This window comes from Molossus molossus, unplaced genomic scaffold (genome assembly GCF_014108415.1).
Source record: "Molossus molossus isolate mMolMol1 unplaced genomic scaffold, mMolMol1.p scaffold_m16_p_14, whole genome shotgun sequence".
Lineage (NCBI taxonomy): Eukaryota > Metazoa > Chordata > Mammalia > Chiroptera > Molossidae > Molossus > Molossus molossus.
Window position 1 is genome coordinate 37594576 of NW_023425349.1, and position 19792 is coordinate 37614367.

Genomic DNA, 19792 nt, shown 5'->3' on the forward strand with positions numbered 1-19792 from the left:
AATCAAACCCGAAATCTTTTGGTGTCTGGGACAATGTTTCAACCAATTAAGCCACCTGGCCAGGGCTGTTAATCATTGTTTTATGCAATCCCCACTGAGAAGTAAAAAATTACTCAGTATAGCCCAGCCAGTGTACTCAGCGCTGAGCACTGACCCATGCACCAAGAGGTCACCCATTCGATTCCAGGTCAGGGCACATGCCCAGGTTATAGGCCAAATCTCCAGTGGGGGGCATGCAAGAGGCGGCCTAATGATGTTCTCTCTCATCGATGTTTTTCTCTCTCTCTCTCCCTCTCCCTTCCCCTCTCTAAAATCAATAAAAAGATATATTTTTTAAAAAAATTACTCAGTATATGAACAAATAATCAAAGCCAAATTTTATGTTCAAAGTATTTGTTTAGGAACAAATAATATGATGCTGAACATCACCTTAAGCTTAGATAGATACTTTAGGTTTATAGAATAAATAATCAGACATAATAAATGCACATAGTAATATATGAATATTTGTCAAGCTTTTTACTTTCTTAAATTTCTCTCCTGAAACGTCCTAGATTTATATTTGTTAAAGTATGCTACTTTTCCTTTTTTCTTATAAACTGTATTCAGATATATTGCGCATAAAGAAAAGTGCATAGCCTCTTTTCCGGCTGGAACCATGGAGGGTGCAGAAGAAAAAAAGGAGGTTCCTGCTGTGCCAGAAACTCTTAATAAAAAGCAAAGGAAGGCCCTGGCCAGTTTGGCTCAGCGGTTAGAGCGTTGGCCTGTGGTCCGGATAGACCCGGGTTCGGTTCCCGCTAAGGGCATGTACCTCGGTTGCAGTTTGTCCCCGGCCCTGGTTGGTCGTGCGGGTGGCAGCCACTCAATGTGTCCCTTTCACATTGATATTTCTCTCTCTCTCTCTCTCTTCCTCTCTCTCCCTCCCACTCTATCTGTACAAAAAATGGAAAAATGTCCTCGGGTGAGGATTAAAAAAAAGCAAAGGAAGTTCACAGAGCTGAAGATCAAGCATCTGAGAAAGCAGTTTGCCTGAAAGATATTTCGAAAGGCAAGGAGGAAGCTCACCTATGAAAAAGTTAAGCACTATCACAAGGAATATAGGCAGATGCACAGAACTGAGATTCGAATGTCTAGGTTGGCAAGAAAAGCTGGCAACTTCTTTGTACCTGCGGAACCCAAATTGCATTTGTTGTCAGGATCAAAGGTATCAGTGATGTGAGCCCAAAGGTCCAAAAGGTGCTGCGGCTTCCTCCCCTTCGCCAGATCTTCAAGGGCACCTTTGTGAAGCTCAACGGCTTCACTTAACATGCTGAGCATTGTGGAACCATATGTTGTATGGGGGTACCCAAATCTGAAGTCAGTAAACGAATTAATTTACAATCATGGTTATGGTAAAATCAACAAAAAAGTGAATTGCCCTGACAGATAACACATTGATTGCTCAATCTCTTGGTAAATATGGCATCATCCGCAAGGAAGATCTGATTCATGAGATCAGTACTGTTGAAAAATGTTTCAAAGATGCAGACAACCTCCTGTGGCCCTTCAAATCATCTCCTCCATGAGCTGGAATGAAGAGAAACACCACCCATTTTGTAGAAGGTGGAGATGCTGGTAACAGGGAAGACCAGATCAACAGGCTTATTAGGAGAATGAACTAAGGCAGTTGTTCTCAACCTTCCTAGTGCTGCGACCCTATAATACAGTTCCTCATGTTGTGGTGACCCCCAACCATAAAATTGTTTCTGTTGCTACTTCATGACTGTAATTTTGCTACTATTATGAATCGCCATCGGAAATATGTTTTCTGATGGTCTTAGGCGACTCCTGTGAAAGGGTCGTTCAACCCCCAAAGAGATCGCAACCCACAGCTTGAGAACTGCTGAACTAAGGTATCTACCATGGTTATTTTTGTAATCTGGTCAGCTAATAAACAGTGAGTGCTTTAAATTGAGAAAAAGAAAAAGTACATAGACCATAAATAGAACACCTCAATGAATTTTCATAAAAGATGCCCATGTAACTGGCACCCACATCATGAAACAGAGAAAGACCAGCATCCCCAAGACCCTCTCCTGTCCCTCCCAGTCACAACCTTGCAAGAGTAACCGGTAGGCTGTCATAACCCTATGGCTTAGTTTAGTCTCTTTTTAAACTTCATATAAATGAGATGATACAGTATGTAGTCTTTGTGACTGTTGCCTTCCTTCAATACTATGTTTCTGAAGTTCATCCCTATGGCTGCATGTAGCTGCAGTTTTTTAATTCTCACTGCTGAATAGTATTCAATTGTAGGAATATACTATAATTTATTTCTCCACTATATGTTAGTTATATGGGACATGTGAACACTAACACATTATTCCTTGTTTATCTGAAATTCACATTTATCTGAGGCTCCTGTGTTTTTTTGGGCAACCCTAATCCTTGTCAACACAGCACTGTCAGTAGATGTGCTGATTTTATTTAAAAAAACAAAAACAGACAAACAAAAACCACTTGCTACCCTTGCAGAAGTTACATTTAAAAAATAAAAGTGAAGATTTAACCGTCATTCCATTCATCTGAATACCACAAACAAGAAACTGGTTGATTCAAGAGTATTTCCTCCTCCAGAAAAGAAAAAAAAGAAAGTCCATTTTATGTAATAAAGTATGTCTTTCAGCTATGTACATTTATTAAATCAACTGGAACATGGCCAAGTCTTCACTTTATTTTTGATGTATAAACAGCCTCAATTGTGTTGACAGTTTGCTTACAAACACAGAAGTTGTAGTTATAACAATGTTTATTATTTCTATGAAGTCCTTTTATTCTTCAAAGCATATTACAAATTACAAATTAATTAAGCTCTACAATGGCCCTCTCCACCCCCTCCCCAGGGAAGAAGGGAATTACTATGCGTATTTTAACGCTCTGAATCCCAAATTCAAGATATAAACCAACTGGTCACAGAGTAAATTTCAACTTAAAACTAAAGACCTTGGCTCCATGTCCCAAACACTAAGCTTACATCAAGCAAAGGGCAACATTACTATTTCACCTAACAGACTCTAGTGCCGTTCTGCTTTCCCTTCTTGAAATGAGAATGAGAGTTGGGGATTGGGAAATGCTGAACTTTTCAAACCAAGTGCTTATCTTCATTTTTAGATATGAGCCTCGTCAGCAAGGTTTCAACCTCAGTAAAGTTCTGATTTGCTTATTGATTCCAAAAAATGGATACTCATTAAGAACACAAGGGTTAGCCGCAGAGAGCCAGAAAAATATAGATTCTGGAAAATTGAGTGCGGGTCAGAGGAAATTCTAAGATTATTCTGTTATCTCCCAGTGTGATTACTGAACAAGTACTGAAACTCACTGAACTAGTACAATAAAACTGGTCTAAATTTCTGTCTTGATTTTTCCAGCCACAGAATTCTTGGCATGGAGGAATATTTGTCATAAAATGACTATTGTTTCATCCAGATCCTCAATGAAAGTGAGACTCTGAGGTCCTGTTGGGAACAGCTGGGATATTTCTGGGGAAAGCATTTCAATTTAATTCCATATTTGTCTTCAAGTATTAACCAATGATTTATGAAACTTTTCTTGACAACTAGTATTTAAAGGCACAGAAATTGTGTGTTTTTCTGAGCAATTTTTCCCCTAAATTATTCCTTTAGTTCCTCTGAAAATATCTCCATCAAATTGTTTATACTACAGATCGTTGTCCCTTTTTCAGCACTTCTTTTCTAGTGGATGAAGAAACCGGTCATTTAAAGTATAAAATGTAATTATAACTATGATGGGTGGTTACGTACTAAAAAGTAAAAGTGGGAGATCTAGAAGACATACTATTTATTGGTGATGATAAAAGATAATGTTTAGTTCACAAGTGCAATATGTTAAACAAAATGTGGAGTGCACCAAAGATATAGTATTTGGAGCAGAAGTCCTTAACAGGTAAGGGGGAAGAGTTGGCAAAGAGTCACAGAATTAAAGAGAGAGATTTCCAAATGACTACTGTCTTTACACAACAATCAACTATGCGCCAATATGGACATAGAAAAATGTTTATCTTATTAAGTACAGTTGTTTAGCTTAAAAGGGAATTTTTAAGAGGTGAATTAGTTCATGAAAGGTTTGAAAGTTTCCTATTTGCCCCACAAACTAGGTCATGCTCCCAGGAACCCCTCACCCCCATCTTCCTCTCATGGCATAAACCTTGAAGTCACTGTTAACTCTCTTCCTCATTTTTTTTTGTTGTTGTTGTTATCTCCAAATTATATGGTAAATGCATCCACTCCCCCCCACTCTGACCAACTACCCCCTTCTTCAGACCCTGGTGGATTGGACAGCAGCCTCCTAGGGGCTCTCCCTGATTCACTTCTCCGTCCACAGTCCATTCTCCAGGCAGCAGACAGGGGGACCTTTATAAACTCTTATTACTAGGTTATATCACATCCTATGTTTTAATTTTTTAAAAAATTCCTCAATCAAACTTCTTAGTACAGCCCACAAGGAACTGCGACTGGCATCATCTAAACACATAGGAACTGTTCAAGAAATACTTGTACAGTTGAGTAAATAATAAGTACAGTAGAAAAGCACTGTAAAAAAAAAAAAAAAAAGCACTGTAAAGGGAGGCTCCTGAGGAGAGAAGTAGCCCCAGCAAGTAACAGCAACGGAAGTGCAGGGAGCAGGGAAGACAGTTGTTCCAAGCAGGTCAAGGCTCCACAACAGCGGTTAGTGGCTGGTCTTCATGAACCACCTCCAGAGAAACTCCTGAAACTCTTGACCCATTGGACAGTGCATCTACTCGCTCCCTCACCCCACCTTCCAGCCTCCACATGGTTCCATTATTTCAAGGCAACTACTGAGGAGGCCAGAGTCTCCTGGGGTCTTGTCAGCTAGTTCTTCAAGTATCCATCATGGAGGCTCCTTGGTCTGTGAGGATGGTGACCACTGGGCAGGGCCAGACACCCAGACACCGGTAATGGCATAAGCCTTCACCCAGCTGCAAGTGGATGAGGCAGAGTCAAGCGAAAATAACAGAAACTGGGCCCAGAACAACCATAAAGAAGAGTCATAGAATGGGACAATAAAGAAAAGAATCTAGAGATTATAAAGTAGACATTTCCCTTAGCTACACCTTAACGAATCCATACTGAGGCAGGATTAGACAATAACACCGGAACCATGTCATTTATTATTTGCCATCTGTTATTATAGGACACTTTCCATTCCTAACTGTGTGTTCAGTTATTCTCAATTATTCCTTCGCTTGCCATTATAAGACTCAAGTTGAAGGATCCCTCCAATATGTTGCTATGGATAGGTATCTAAATTGGGAAAACATCAGTTTCGGTTAAACTTTGGTAAGCATCAGGTCAGGTCAACAATAAACTTTACAAAATGGTGCCTTGACAAGGTTTATTCCTATTTGAGTGTTCTATATATATATATTTTTTAATGCCATCCAAGCAGCAGAAACATGACATATAGATGTTAGAACTAAGAAACATAATTTGTACAACAGGAAAGTGTATAACAATCATATGATTTGTTTGTTGACAACCACAGAAAGGCCTGTGTCAGTTAAGAAAACAATAGTCAATGAACAGCAGACCATTAAAACTAATGGAAAATTACAAAACTAAAGAAAGACGTTGCGAAAGAACTGATTGATAATCCCTAGTGTAGATTTGAAATGTGTTTTCAATTCCTGGATGGTCTCATAGAGACTATGTAAGAACAACAACAAAAGAAAGCAAACAAATTTAAAGGTGATACTAATACATTATGACATGGCCAGATATAATTTAAGTGCTGTCAGAGAAAAAGACAATCTAAATACATTTATTTAAAACCAAATGTTGCAACTTGAAACAAGAATATAACTATTACATGGAAATAGCAGGAACCATAGGATGTAATCACAAAGGATCTTATTTTTATTTCTTACTGGTCTCTTAAATGTGTTACGGGGCTATTTCTATCCATGGCCCCAGATGGAAACTTGGTCAACCCCTTTATTTTTCTCATCCCTTTTACATAATACAAACAATGTGCATTCTTAGTCACAGAGCACAGCCCCAGTTTCAGACTTAAAACTCCTAGTGTCATGTAATAGGTAAAACTTTCAACTTGTTTTAAATGTTACAAAATACTTCACAGCCCCCAAGTCTGGTCCAGCACAGAGAGGAAGTTCCCTGTTGGAGGAAGACCTAGATCTCCCATTCCTCTTCCCTATCTGTTAGTCATGGTTCTTGGCCCCCACAGAGTTGGAGTAGAAGGAAGAGAAAAGGAGACAGGGACGTTTTTCTTGACCTCTACTATCCTGGAAGATGGCTGTGGTGACCCCTAGACTTGACAGTTGTTTAAAGCTGACTTTCCCTTGAATGCTTCTGTGGGTTTCTCAGACATCCTTTCCTCCTCTTGCTAAGGATTACATGCTTGCAGTTCCTTTGACCTGGGCAAATGATTCTCTAGTGCACCTGGTTGCTGGAGCCTTGTCCTGCAGCAAACAGACTTCCAGTGGCACTCCTCCAGTATCTTCCAGGTGAAAGTCTGGCCCCTAGCAAACACTCACATGTCCTACAGACTCAGGAGCACAGGCTGACCCTGAGGAAGCAGGAAGCTCTCCTGTGGTCCACCAACACAGGAGCAGATCAGCCAGTCACTCATCCTGCAGATTTCTAAATTTGAGCCCACCAGTTCACTCTATCTACTGAACTGCAAGGGTCAATGTTTCCCTGGGCTTTAGATAAGAGGCACCCACAGCTCCCCCCAAGGCTGGAGAGGACTTGCAGCACATAGACAGATGGCTCCAAAATTCCTCCCCTCTAATCTCCAGAATCTGACTGTTATCACCTGGGTATCAGTGGGAAAGATGGAGAAATAATGAGACTAGGTTTTTCCATATCCTTTAGAGATTCTGCAGTCTGGTCTCCATCCTCTCATTGGTGTGATTGATCTAGACAGATGTCAAGTATATTGACAAATATACATACATTATACATATAATATGGGGTGAACTTTATCCAGGATTTCTATTTTAATAACCTATTGCATTAATTTCTTTTACACGTTCACTACCAAGGCTGGTTTGACTCTCCAGATGAATCGGCTGCTGAACATGCCTGGAGGGAAATAATGCCACAATAACATACTGGAACAAGATTCCATAGGCTGTCAAAATGTCTACTTGACGCAATAGGGAACACTAGATTCTTAGACCCCACTCCCAACTCTAAAATGCTATAATCATGACCTGGTGATTCAGTCAAACACTGCTGAAGAGCCCAATAGGCCTCTCCATAACAGCATCAGGTACATCCCAATTCCATTCTTTACTGTTCTTCTCCACTAACACCAGGTTCCCCAGTATCTTTCCCACCCAACTCTTGGCTGATTCTGAAGACAAGTTCACAGGCTCTATCAAAATACTAAACACCTGGGCAAACAAAAGGATAACATCAGCAACGGCCACAAAAACTGGAAAACAGTGAATGTTCTTGTAGCCCTGGCTCTCCTCAGGAGGCAAATGGAAGTTCTGGTATGTTTGGGCCCCGGCTTATGTTTCTGAGACTATGACTCTCTAAACATTCCAGTGGCCATATAATTTATCCATACTGAGGCAATTTTGACATTAAAGAGGTGCTAATAATCATTATGCTGGGACAGAAACTTAACCACCTTCTTCTCCTTCCTCTGACGAAGTCTGTGCAGACAGGCCACCTCCCCGAGGGGGCAATACACAAGCATAACACATATCCACTCTTGTCTTGGCTGGCCAATTTGGTTCTTTAGTTTCCACTGGAGTTTCATTCCACAGAAGGATTGATCAGTCAGACCATCTCTTAATAGGTCAGGTCTTGCCCTTAAAAAAACCTTTCACGAGTTCCTAAATATCTCCCACGGTTTAGAATTAAAATGGTATAAAGAAAATAGTGAACCTTCTTAGTGTTTTTAAGTCATCTTACAGAGCCCTCAAAACATGCAAATATTCATCACATATGCACATTCTGCATATGGACACCCTCTACCCAATGAAAAAGAGAAAAGAATAAAACCAAAGCAAGTCCTCTCGTGAAGCACCTGCCCAGGAAAGTAAGATGCAGATGGCTTAACCATGGCGGAATTCATGGACAAACTCAAGATGAAAACTCAGGTCTGCGGATTTCTATGTGAAAATTCTCACTAGATTTTTTACACAAAACTGATTATAGGATTCCTTCATCTTTGGAAAATATTAGCTCTTTCTAACTGATCTTTTTCTCTTAATGTAGAGAATTGGCACTGTTTTAAATCTTCCACTTTTGATGGTTACAATCTTTATTAAAGAATTTAAGCCTAAGCCATTAACTCCAGCTGCAGAACATCAGTCTAAGAGGTGACAAGCAGAATATGCTTTATGTATTCACATATCTCAACTACATAAGAAGAAAACGTATCAAGTGTAATACCCGCCATAGTTGGCTAGTTCATTTCCTAAGCCTTACCACACTTTGAAATATAATCACCTCAAAAAAAAAAAAAAATGTTGGTATTATATTTTTCATTGTTATTTTCTTGAAATAAATATTACATGAATCATTTATTCCAGATGACCTCTTACATCAAGTTGCTTTTCCTTTATGCATGTGTGAATATCATTTAAATTTCAAATGACTATATTTATTATATTAAATTGGAGCATTTTGTTTGAGGGGCTTGAATAAGAAATGTTTTGTCCTTTGAAAAGAATGACAGTTTATTGATATTAATGGCTAGAAGTTAATAAACTCGCTTTCTGAATTATTAATAGAGAATAGTGTGAATATTGCACATATATGTAGCTTATTAAACAAATCAACCTAATCACCATTCCATATTAAAGTAGCAAAAGATTGCCCTGGCCAGTATGGCTCAACAGTTAGAGCATCAGCCGATGGACCAATGAGTAGCAGGTTCGATTCTGGCCAAAGGTACGTACCTTTGTTGCAGTTCATCCCTGGCCCTGGTTGGGATCATGCAGAAGGTAACCAGTCAATGTGTCCCTCTCACATTGATGTTTCTCTCTCTCCCACTCACTCACTCCCTCCCATTCTATCTGAAGATAAATAGAAAAATATCCTCAGGTAAGGATTAAAATAAATAAATAAAGTAGCAAAAGGATGCCCAAAGAATAAAAATGTATTTCCTCATTTATTATTTTCCTCATTCTTCATCCTTTAATTCTACACACACCTTCCTGTAACATTTGTTCTCCAGTAGTTAAGAAAAGTCCACTTCTTTCTCACACATGAGAAGAAAAAGTACCTTTACACTTTATTTTTACCAAAATTTATGTTTCACTTTACAATTTAAAAAACATTGCTTATGTGGATTTGCCCCACTTAAAATAATTGTTTGTGGCCCTGGCCAGTTTGGCTCAGCGGTTAGAGCGTCGGCCTGCGGTCCGGAGAGACCCGGGTTCGGTTCCCGCTAAGGGCACATACTTCGGTTGCAGTTTGTCCCCGGCCCTGGTTGGTCGTGCAGGTGGCAGCCACTCGATGTGTCCCTTCACGTCGATGTTTCTCTCTCTCTCTCCCTTCCTCTCTCTCCCTCCCACTCTATCTGTACAAAAAATGGAACAATATCCTCGGGTGAGGATAAAAACAAAACAAAACAAAAAATAATAATAATAATTGTTTGTGAAGGTCAAAAACAGTTAAATGTTGGCAGTTTCCTATGGTTCAATGTAATAGATCTCATTGGTTCCTCACAACCATCTCATGAGAAATATACTATTATTTCTGTTTTACTGATTAAGCTGACATTTAGAAAGATTAAGAGATTGGCATAAAACCTTTCGGTAAGCACATGTCCAATACCTAGGTCCCATATCTACTGATTCCAATTTTTTTTTACTATAGAATGTTAAATGCAATACATAGCTCAGGGCCTTTAAGATGTCTTGTGTAGGCCCTGGCCAGTTTGGCTCAGCGGTTGGAGCATTGGCCTGTGGTCCAGAGAGACCAGGGTTCGGTTCCCGCAAAGGGCATGTACCTCGGTTGCAGTTTGCCCCTGGCCCTGGTTGGTCGTGCAGGTGGCAGCCACTCGATGTGTCCCTTTCACATGGATGTTTCTCTCTCTCTCTCTTCCTCTTTCTCCCTCCTACTCCATCTGAATAAAAAGTGGAAAAATGTCCTTGGGTGAGGATAAAAAAATATAATGGAAAAAAAAAAAAAAGATGTCTAGTGTAGGATGTTCAGGATCTAAATAATCTCTTTTCCCTGTACCCACTAAGGTGCACTAAGGTGAAGATTCAGCCCAAGAAAGATTGAGATTACCTTTATTTACATTTTGAAAAGCAATTTATAAGGAAAAGAGACAAAGAAGGAATTTGTATAAAGGGCCCTATGGTGTTTTTGATTGGCTAGGCCTCTCCATCCCCCCTTTATGAGTGGAATGAACACATGAAACTACATGGCTTCTCAGACCATCTGTTTTCCCTTTTATTTAAAGTGTTTCCCTTTTTTCATAATGAATTTTTTTTTCTAACTAATATAAAACAAGGGTCAATTCTTCAAAGAAACAAAAAAAAAAGCCAGCATCCCCAATCTGAATCAAGATGCTGTGAGTTTCATTCAAAAGAAATTCTCACAGATCTTCACGCACACGTGTCGCTGGTCCCATGAACACACCGGTGGCTACCGAGCAGAACCTGCGTTGATAACCTGGAAGGCAGACCTGCCCAAATTTTTAGGCTGCCTCTCAAGAATTCAGACTCACAGATAGCAACAAGCATATAAAATCTGAGCATCCAGGAACTGAGAAATAACAGATCTGACATCCTCCTCTGTGACATCCCTATAAAAGAAACTCAGGGCTGCACGGGAAAAGAAAACAAAAGCTCAGACGCCCCTTGTCTGTCCTAAGGAAAGGCCCTTCACCAACCTGGCATTGTAGGAATCACATGCTATACTCCATGAAGAGATCCCCACTCTGAGAAATTCTAAAAGTGACCTAACCTTTCACATCTGGACAGCACATCTTGGAAAGGCAACGTGAGAGAATGTTCTCTGGGAGACGGAAACATATTTGTGATCCCACACTAGAGGTGTGCAAAGCACAACAGGGACGACCTAAATTCTCTTTGTAAACTAAATTGGGAAAATATGTTCTATCAGGGAGGAAAAGGTAACATATACACATACTCACGAAACCTTGAACTTTCCAGGGTCATTAACGTGACAGACTCAAGATACAGAAAGAGCTGATAAGTCTGAAGAGGGAGACTGAGTACAATGAGTTGTGTTTCTAATTTTTACTTTTAAAAATATGCTTGTCTTGATTTTTTTCAGACCTGTCTAAATTTCTCTTAGCGTCTGGAGCCTGGGATGAGTACCAAATGCTGATGGCTGGCTAAAGTGACTCTCTCCATGGAGAATATTTTTCTGTTTCTTATTTAAGGCACTAGTAATTAATCTGAACTGTCTTTTTTCAGACATAGAAGTACCAGATTCTAAAATTCTCTCCTTGCCTTCCTGTCCCCTCCCCACCCTTTCAGAAGAAATGGAAAACATTTTTCCTGTCATCTTAACCCTCTGGATTTTTGAATTGCATTTTCTGATGAATCTGTTGTTAAACTGCAGGCAGTTTGAGCTCTGAGGTATCTGAATGGCAGGAAGTGATTTACTAAAATTCTTCCCCTGAGAACAAAGATTGGAACACAATAGTGATTTTGTTAATAATATAAAAAGAGATTTTTCTACATATAAATCACATTGGCATATGTTTCTAGGTTCAATGTCCATAAGGTTCCAATTTAGCCTAGAAAGGGAAAAAAAAATCACACTCAACAATCTCATATTGTAGTTTTGATATGGAGCTAGTGAATTATATTCAACAAAACCATTCACTTCTGGGGGGGAAAAAACCTAATACAATAATTGACTAAAAATATTCTTATGGTAATTGTTAAAATATTTTCAGAGAAAAATCATGAAGAAAAAAAACATAGGAATTCTCTCATAAAACAGAAGTCTTAGACTCATGCTAATTTGTAGTGAGTTTGACATTTAATAGCGCATTTCTAGTTAGTGCTTAACCAAAATCTCCCTTGGGCCAAATGTCTGCAGATAATGTATTCCTTGATTTTTAGTCAAAGAAAAATGGAAGTGGGGAGGGGGTTGGTAGTCTGGCACTATTTCTTCAAATTTTTTCTGAAAAATTCTTAAGCAGCTCTGACATTAAGGGATCTTAGTTCATTTATTCATTTATTTATTTAGAAAAAGTAACATGTATCAGGAGCCTAGTAGATGTCAGAGACCAGTAGGGCCCTGCTTGCCTTTAAGAAATTCAGGTTAGTGGAAGAAAACAGCCTATAAACATTTAGAGTATAATGCATGAGTGCTTGCTCCAGAACCAAACCCTCTACAAACTACTCCATTCGTGATTGTCGTTGTCACTTCCAGGGATCAGGAGATGAATAACAGCACCTCTACACAGGAAGCACAGGAACCTATCAAGAACGAGCACTTTGTGAGCATTATGTTAAGCCTCGACTCAGCAATCCAGTTAAGCGTCATTGTTCTATTTCACAGATAAGAAACACTGAGCCTCACCTTGTACACTGGTGGTGGGAATGCAAATTGAAACATTTTTTTCCTTCAAAAAATTAAAAATAGAACCACCATATGACCCAGCAATTCTACCTCTGGGTATTTATCTAACAGAAATGAAATTATTGTCTTGAAGCAGTATCTGCACCCCATGTTCATTGGAGCATTATTCACAATAGCCAAGACCTGGAAACAACGTAAGTGTCCATCCTCAGAAAAAATGGACAAAAATGATGTGAAATATAGATAGTGGAGTATTATTCAGGTGTTAAAAAAAGAAGAAAATCCTGCCTTTTGTGACAACATGGGTGGACCTTGAGGGTATTAAGCTACGTGAAATAGTCAGAGAAAGACAAATACTATTTGATCTCACTTGCCTGTGAATCTGAAAAATCAAACTAACAGAAGCAGAGAATTGAATGGTGTCCTGTATCATTGAAATGTACACTTGAAACCTATATGATCCTATCAACCACTATCACCCCCATTAAGTTTAATTTAAAAAACATAGAATGATGGCTGCCAGGGGCTTGGGGGTGGGGTAAGTGGGAAGACATTGGTCAAAAGGTGCAAACTTTCAGTTATACAATGAATAAATTCCAGAAATCTGAAGTATTCCAGAAATCTGCTAAAAGAGTAGATCTTAAATGTTCTCATCACAAAACAACAACAACAACAACAAAAGTAATTCTGTGAAGTGATAGAGGTGTTCACTAACTTGATTGCGGTAATGATTTTGCAACTCTATACATGAATCAAAGCAGCAAGTTGTACACCTTAAACCTATACAGTGTTATATGTCAATTATATCTCAATAAAGCTGAAGGGGAAAGTCCCGCATTGCAAAGCAAAAGCAGCCATAGATAATACATAAACTAGTAAGTGTAACTATGTTCCAATAAAACCTCAAGGACACTGGAAAAAACACTAATGGTCAAAATGTTCAGATTTTGCTGTCCAGTAAATATAAAATTTCATTTATGTGAGATGAATAAATTCTAGAGACCTGCTGTACAACATTGTTCCTATAGTTAACAATACTATATTGTGTACTTAAAATGTGTTAAGTTGGTACATATCATGTTTAGTATTCTTACCACAATAAAAAAAATTTTTTTTAATAAAAAGTTTTTAAGAAAAAAAGAGAGATCTGCAGCACCATGTGGGAAAAAATGTGAACTGGAACACAGTATCCTGTGTCTGGACGACAGTGGATGGAGATAACAAAAAGCAAAGTACACAAAAGTCAGTGTATTTCCTCTATTCCAGCAATGAACAACCAGAATTAAAACTTTTTAAAAATACCATTTATGCCCGGCTGGTGTGGCTCAGTGGTTGAGCATCAACCCATGTACCAAGAGGTCACCAGTTCAATTCCCAATCAGGGCACATGCCCAGGTTGTGGGCCCGATCCCCAGTGGGGAACATGCAGGAGGTGGCCAATCGATGTTCTCTCTCATCGATGTTTCTCTCTCCCTTCCTCTCTCTCTAAAATCAATAAAGAAAAAAAAATTTTTTTTTATCCTCACCCAAGGACATTTTTCCAGTTTTTGTTCAGGTAGAGTGGGAGGGAGAGAGAGGAACAGAGAGAGAGAGAAACATCGATGTGAAAGGAACACATCGAGTGGCTGCCACCCGCACAACCGACCAGGGCCGGGGACAAACTGCAACCGAGGTACATGCCCTTAGCGGGAACCGAACCCCGGTCTCTCAGGACCGCAGGCCGACACTCTAACCGCTGAGCCAAACCGGCCAGGGCGAAAAAAAAAATTTTAATACCATTCATGATTGCACCAAAACAAATGGAATACTTAGTTATAAATCTAACAAAATATGTACAAATCTATGTCCAGAAAACTATAAGACAGTGCAGAAAGAAATCAAATAAAGCCCAGGCCAGTTTGGCTCAGCAGTTAGAACATTGACCTGCGGTCCAGAGAGACCCAGGTTTGATTTCTGCTAAGGGCATGTACCTCGGTTGCAGTTTGTCCGCGGCCCTGGTTGGGTCATGCGGGTGGCAGCCACTCTATGTGTCCCTTTCATGTCGATGTTTCTCTCTCTCTCTCTTCCTCTCTCTCCCTCCCACTCTGTCTGAATAAAAAAATGGAAAAACGTCCTCGGGTGAGGATAAAAAATAAATCAAATAAAATCTGAATAAATAGATTTTTTTTTAAAGCCTAAAAAAAAACAAAATAAACAAACAAGCAGAACAGAAACAGACTCACAGATACAGAGAACATTTGACGGTTGCCAAATGGGAGGGGGTTTGGGGGTCTGGGTGAAAAGGTGAAGGGATTAAGAAGTACAAATTGGTAATTACAGAAGAGTCATGAATATGTAAAATACAGTGCAGGGAATATAGTCAATAATATTGCAATAACTGTGTATGATGTAGATGGGTACTAGTTTGTCGAGATGATCACTTAGTAAGTATATAATGTTTAATTACTGGGTTATACACCTAAAACTAATTTAATATTGTATGCCAGGTGTAATTAAAAAATAAAAAATTATTTTAAAAATTACAAGCAATGGAAAATCGGCATAGCTTTATAGCTGAAAAAATAAAAATAAAATAAATTAAAAAGAGCCCTGCTCTTTACTAGACAAGCTGCACTTGAGCCTTTCTAACGCCCCACAAACTGTGTGCCTTGTACCAAGTGAAAAATAAGAAGCAAAAAAGGGCTACATCTATAATACTTTCAATAATAAAAAGAAAAAAGCAACCAGCATTTTAAAGACTATAAAATGTTCTGAGTATGCAATGCAGAGAATAGCCATCATTTTTAAAACAATTACACATAGCGATTTCCTTACCTTGTGCTAAAGGGAAAAACATACATTCACACCTGCAGCAAATTTACTAAATATGTGTCCCATGACTATGCTTATTTTTAGGACAATGTGTTCTTTTTCGTGTCTTCAGTGTGTCCAAGTTAAAGCCTACACTGTTTTGGCTATTGAAGATGTTAGGAAGTGACAGAAAATGAATTTGGATAGGTCTCATCCCATAAAATTTATAAGGAAAACCTTTTCCTCCTATTAGAAGTATTAACTCAATGTTGCAATAATTAGATATTATTTTTTGATACATTTTTTTCTAAAGAGAAACACTGGAATCATAATCCCCACCCTTCTGTCCTTCACTGATATTAAATTATCAATGGTTTGGTGTTTAATTTTGTAAGTGAATTTTTGGTTGTATAAGGGCAGGAGGATGTATGGATGATTCTAGCTCAGAAAATGGTTGGTCCACTGATGGAAACAAGGATTGCAGCAGAGTCTTTTTGAGGGAAAGATAAGAATCAGAAACACGGGAGAAAGGTCTAGACTAGAATTATAAATTTTGAAGTGAGTCTACAAAAGAGGTGTTGAAGTGGGTTCTAGACCTTTTACACACACACACACATACACACACACAATCTGTTCTTGCTTATTTAGGTGAGACAGACTTCATTCTGATCAGTGTGTAGGATAGATTTGCAAAATGCTACACTCTTCATTCACACATTTGTGCCCTGCATGGAATGAAGTAAAATGCATGCAGTGTGCTAACCCAATTATACTCACCCCAAGACTCAGGCATACCTGGGCACATCTGAGAATGGCGGCTATGCACATCAGGGACCAAGGAGTCACCAGGGAAAGAACCAATGTTAATACATGCCAGGTCCCTTTCAACAAAATAAGCAGGTTAAAAAAAGGAAAGTTATTTTTGAATAAAACATGCCTGTTGCTCAGGTTACCCTGCCAGTCTTCAGGGACACATATCCCATATCCATAGTTGAGACAGGTTTATTAAAAGGAAAGAACACTCCCAGGTGTCTCCATGGGGCTTTGCGAGCACAGGTGGAGCCACACTGGGGCAATGGCTTTCTCAGAACAACTTCTGTGCCGAGGTGAGCACTTTGAGCTAGAACCACTGGAAGTCTTGACATCAACTTTGCTTGACAACACCCTTTCAGCAAGCATCCCAATTGGCAGTGGTGTCTTGACAAGTGAGGACATTAACACTGATGCTCCCAACACAGACCCAGAGCCTCAATGATGACCAGGTGCAGGTCATCAGGGAAAACAGACAAGACAGTAGTCCTATGTGAATTGCACCTGGGATGGCAGGAAACAGCAGCAGGTAGCACCCTTAGAAGCACTTAGGAAGTTATTCTAACGGGCCTCCTCGAAAACTATTTAGGGAGAATTTGAGTCTCTGGAGTATCCAGTCTTAGTAGAGGCAGAGCCAAAGATATACTATATTGTAACTTATTTTCTTCTTAATTTTACCCCTAGTCCAATGTGACTTCAGAAATACAATACTGAAAAATAGGGTTATACAAATAAAGATAGAAAACAATTTTTTTACAATTCCTACCATTTCCTCATTCATGAAGAAATATCTATATTCAATCACCACTCATAATGCAGAATTGTCCGATTATTTTTTTCTAAGAAAATACTAAAAATTACATCACAGTTCCCTTTTCACCTTCTGGCAATGAAATTCTCATAGCAACTGCTTGTCCCTTAACCTCTCTTGTGGTCAATTGAGCCTCTTTTGCTTCAAAACAAGAAAGAAGAATCTTGTGGGATCCTGCTTTCTAATTAATATTCACAGTGATGAAAAAAGGTTTCCTTGGAGAATTCAAGGTAAACCTGAGACACAATAGCAGGTACTGTTCCTACAGCTAATTTGGGGAACCTGGATGGTGCCCAGGTTTGAATCACACAGAAGGAAGTATTGCCTTCCCCTCACAGATAACTTTAGAAGCATTCCCTTACATTCCTGAAGTTTTCCCGCTGCAGCGTGAGAAATGCAGGAATGCAGCTCCACCTGCCTTGCCTAGAGGAAGATCTGTTTCCCCAAACTGAGGGCATTGGTTTAACCCCATTTCCAAAAAAAGGCACAAGTTTAGCTCACGGATTTGCTTTTAGGAGTGGAGGGGTGGAATTTTATCAGATTACTGGGACAGGAATGGTATCTGCCAAAGAATCATATTGATTTTGCAGCAGGAAGCCTGCCCATATGACAAATTAGTCAAGATGGAATGCAGTGGTTTGGCTTTCTGGAAATCTGATTCTCAGGTTGTGAAAAATCTGGGGAAAACAAGAAATCTTATTGTTAAAGGAGAGAGTCATTTAGAATAGTGGCAGTAACCCACTTGTAAGAAAAGCTCACTTGCAAACAGGAAGAAAGTTTGAAACAGGTTGCCTGTAAGACAGCCATTTAAAATAACTACAGGAAGATCACCTAAAACATGGAGAGAAAGAACAAGCACAGAGTAAAGGCCCCAGAGCAAGAATGAAGAAACTGTGCAAGGAGCTAAGGGTCCTGTTCGGTTTCTACCCTCTGCTTCATTTTACCCAAATGTCAGAAGGAAGGCACTCAGGTGACTCTGGCTGAGTTTTTAAACAGAACGCTGACACCAGGCCAGGATTAAAAACCTAAAGAGAAAAATCAGAAGCAGGAGAGAATAAGAAATGAATAAGCAAGGTCAAGAATGCAAGAAATGAGAACCAGGTTACCAACCCAAGATCAGGAATATTCAAAGTCAAAGGGAAGAAACAGAAAACCACCAAGTTCAAGCTCACTTACTAAAAGAGATCAAGTCCAAAGAGGCCAAGGAGTGACTTAATACTGAGCTTTCAGACTTTTCCAAAAAACATTAATGATAGAGCAGAGTAGATTCATACCCACAGAGAATCTGAAAGCATGACCAGGACAGCATGTGTAAATATCACATAGCTTAAAAATTTAATGGAAAATTTGCATTTTGCCCTATATAGTAGCTTTGTTCTTTTCAATGTAAAGTTAATATAGAATCTATTTCTCACCGTTGGGTAAAATAGACTACTCAAGAGAACACACCATACGCAAAAGCACAGGAGAAACTCCACTTTTGTGTGCCGGGGAGAACATAAACTGTGCTTGAGAAGCACAGGGTCCAACCACTATCCCTAGCTGTGCATCCATTTGCTGTTGGACCCTCATCATCCCCCAGACTCAGAAGTAAGCCCTGCTTTACCCCATAACCATCAGGGTATTCAGAGTCTGCAAACTCACATGGCAAAGTGGGCCAAGTAGCAAACACAACTGTCTAAGCTACTTGTCTCAGGTCAAGCATACTATCTGTCAGTTATAAAATCTTTTTCAAAATGCCATGGTAGCCAAATAAAAGAGCCAAGCAAAGAAAGACAGAGCCATATGCAGTCCCGGGGCCACAGTATTCCAAACTCCAGCAGTCTATGTCTCTGCCCATAGTAAGAACTCAACTACATTCTAGTAAAGAAAGATATAGAGCTGGTTGGCAGATATTTTAATGACGAAAAAACTGAGTCCAAGAAAGAGGAAATAAAGTAAACAAATAAAAATTATAATTCGCATCTTAGCATATCAAGTCTACTTTTTGCAGATTCTCTATTTTAATAAAGAACAAAAGTAGATTTGGTGTGGAACGGAGTTTTGGTGTCATATACCCAGAAAGTGACATCAATGAGCTTGGACAAAGGTCAGTGTGTGAAACTTTACTGGGGGAGTGGGGAATGGAGAGTTATAGTTTAAGGGGTATAGGGGCTCCAATTTGCAAAATGAAGAGTTTTGGAGAAGGATGGTAGTGATGGTTCCACAACAGTATGAATGCCCTTAAGAACACTGAACTGCGCACTTTAAAATGGCTGTGATGGTAAATTTTCTGTTCTGTGTATTTTACCACAATTTTTTAAAAATACTATATTGATGAGTGCAATCCCGGAGAACAGCAGTGAGGGAAAGGGGGAGCAAATCCTGAAGGATAGGAGAGCCAGAACAAAGAGGCTGTAACAACTAGTGGCTCCATCCTGCAGCGCTGTCTCAGTAACTTTGTGAACTGTGCCTCAAGATGCTCCATCTGGGGCGGAAGAGAAAGCAGTTATCTCCAGGCTCCACCCCTCACTAGACAATGGTTTGCCCCACAGGGTTCTCTCTCCAGCACATCTGGGTTATGCATCAGTGGGAGCCAAGTAGTTTCATTGCCTGAGACAAGACACTATTGAATTGCACGCTTTACACAACTGGTCAGAGCCCCACAAAAATTGATTGTAGTGGTGGCTGGAGTGAGAGACAGATGAGGCCATGGGGGCCCAAAATGGTGTCCAGTACTCAGGAAAACCAAAGAAACAAAGTGTGGTAAAAGTAAGTAACTATCCAAGCAATGTTCCAATTTTGAGACTATCACTAAGTACAGCATTTT

The 19792-nt window shown here is 39.4% G+C and overlaps 1 pseudogene; it reads left to right on the forward strand.

Annotated features, from left to right (window-relative positions):
* The first annotated feature begins 655 nt into the window (after positions 1 to 655).
* Positions 656 to 1661, forward strand: LOC118629795 (annotated as a pseudogene).
* The last annotated feature ends 18131 nt before the right edge of the window (positions 1662 to 19792 follow it).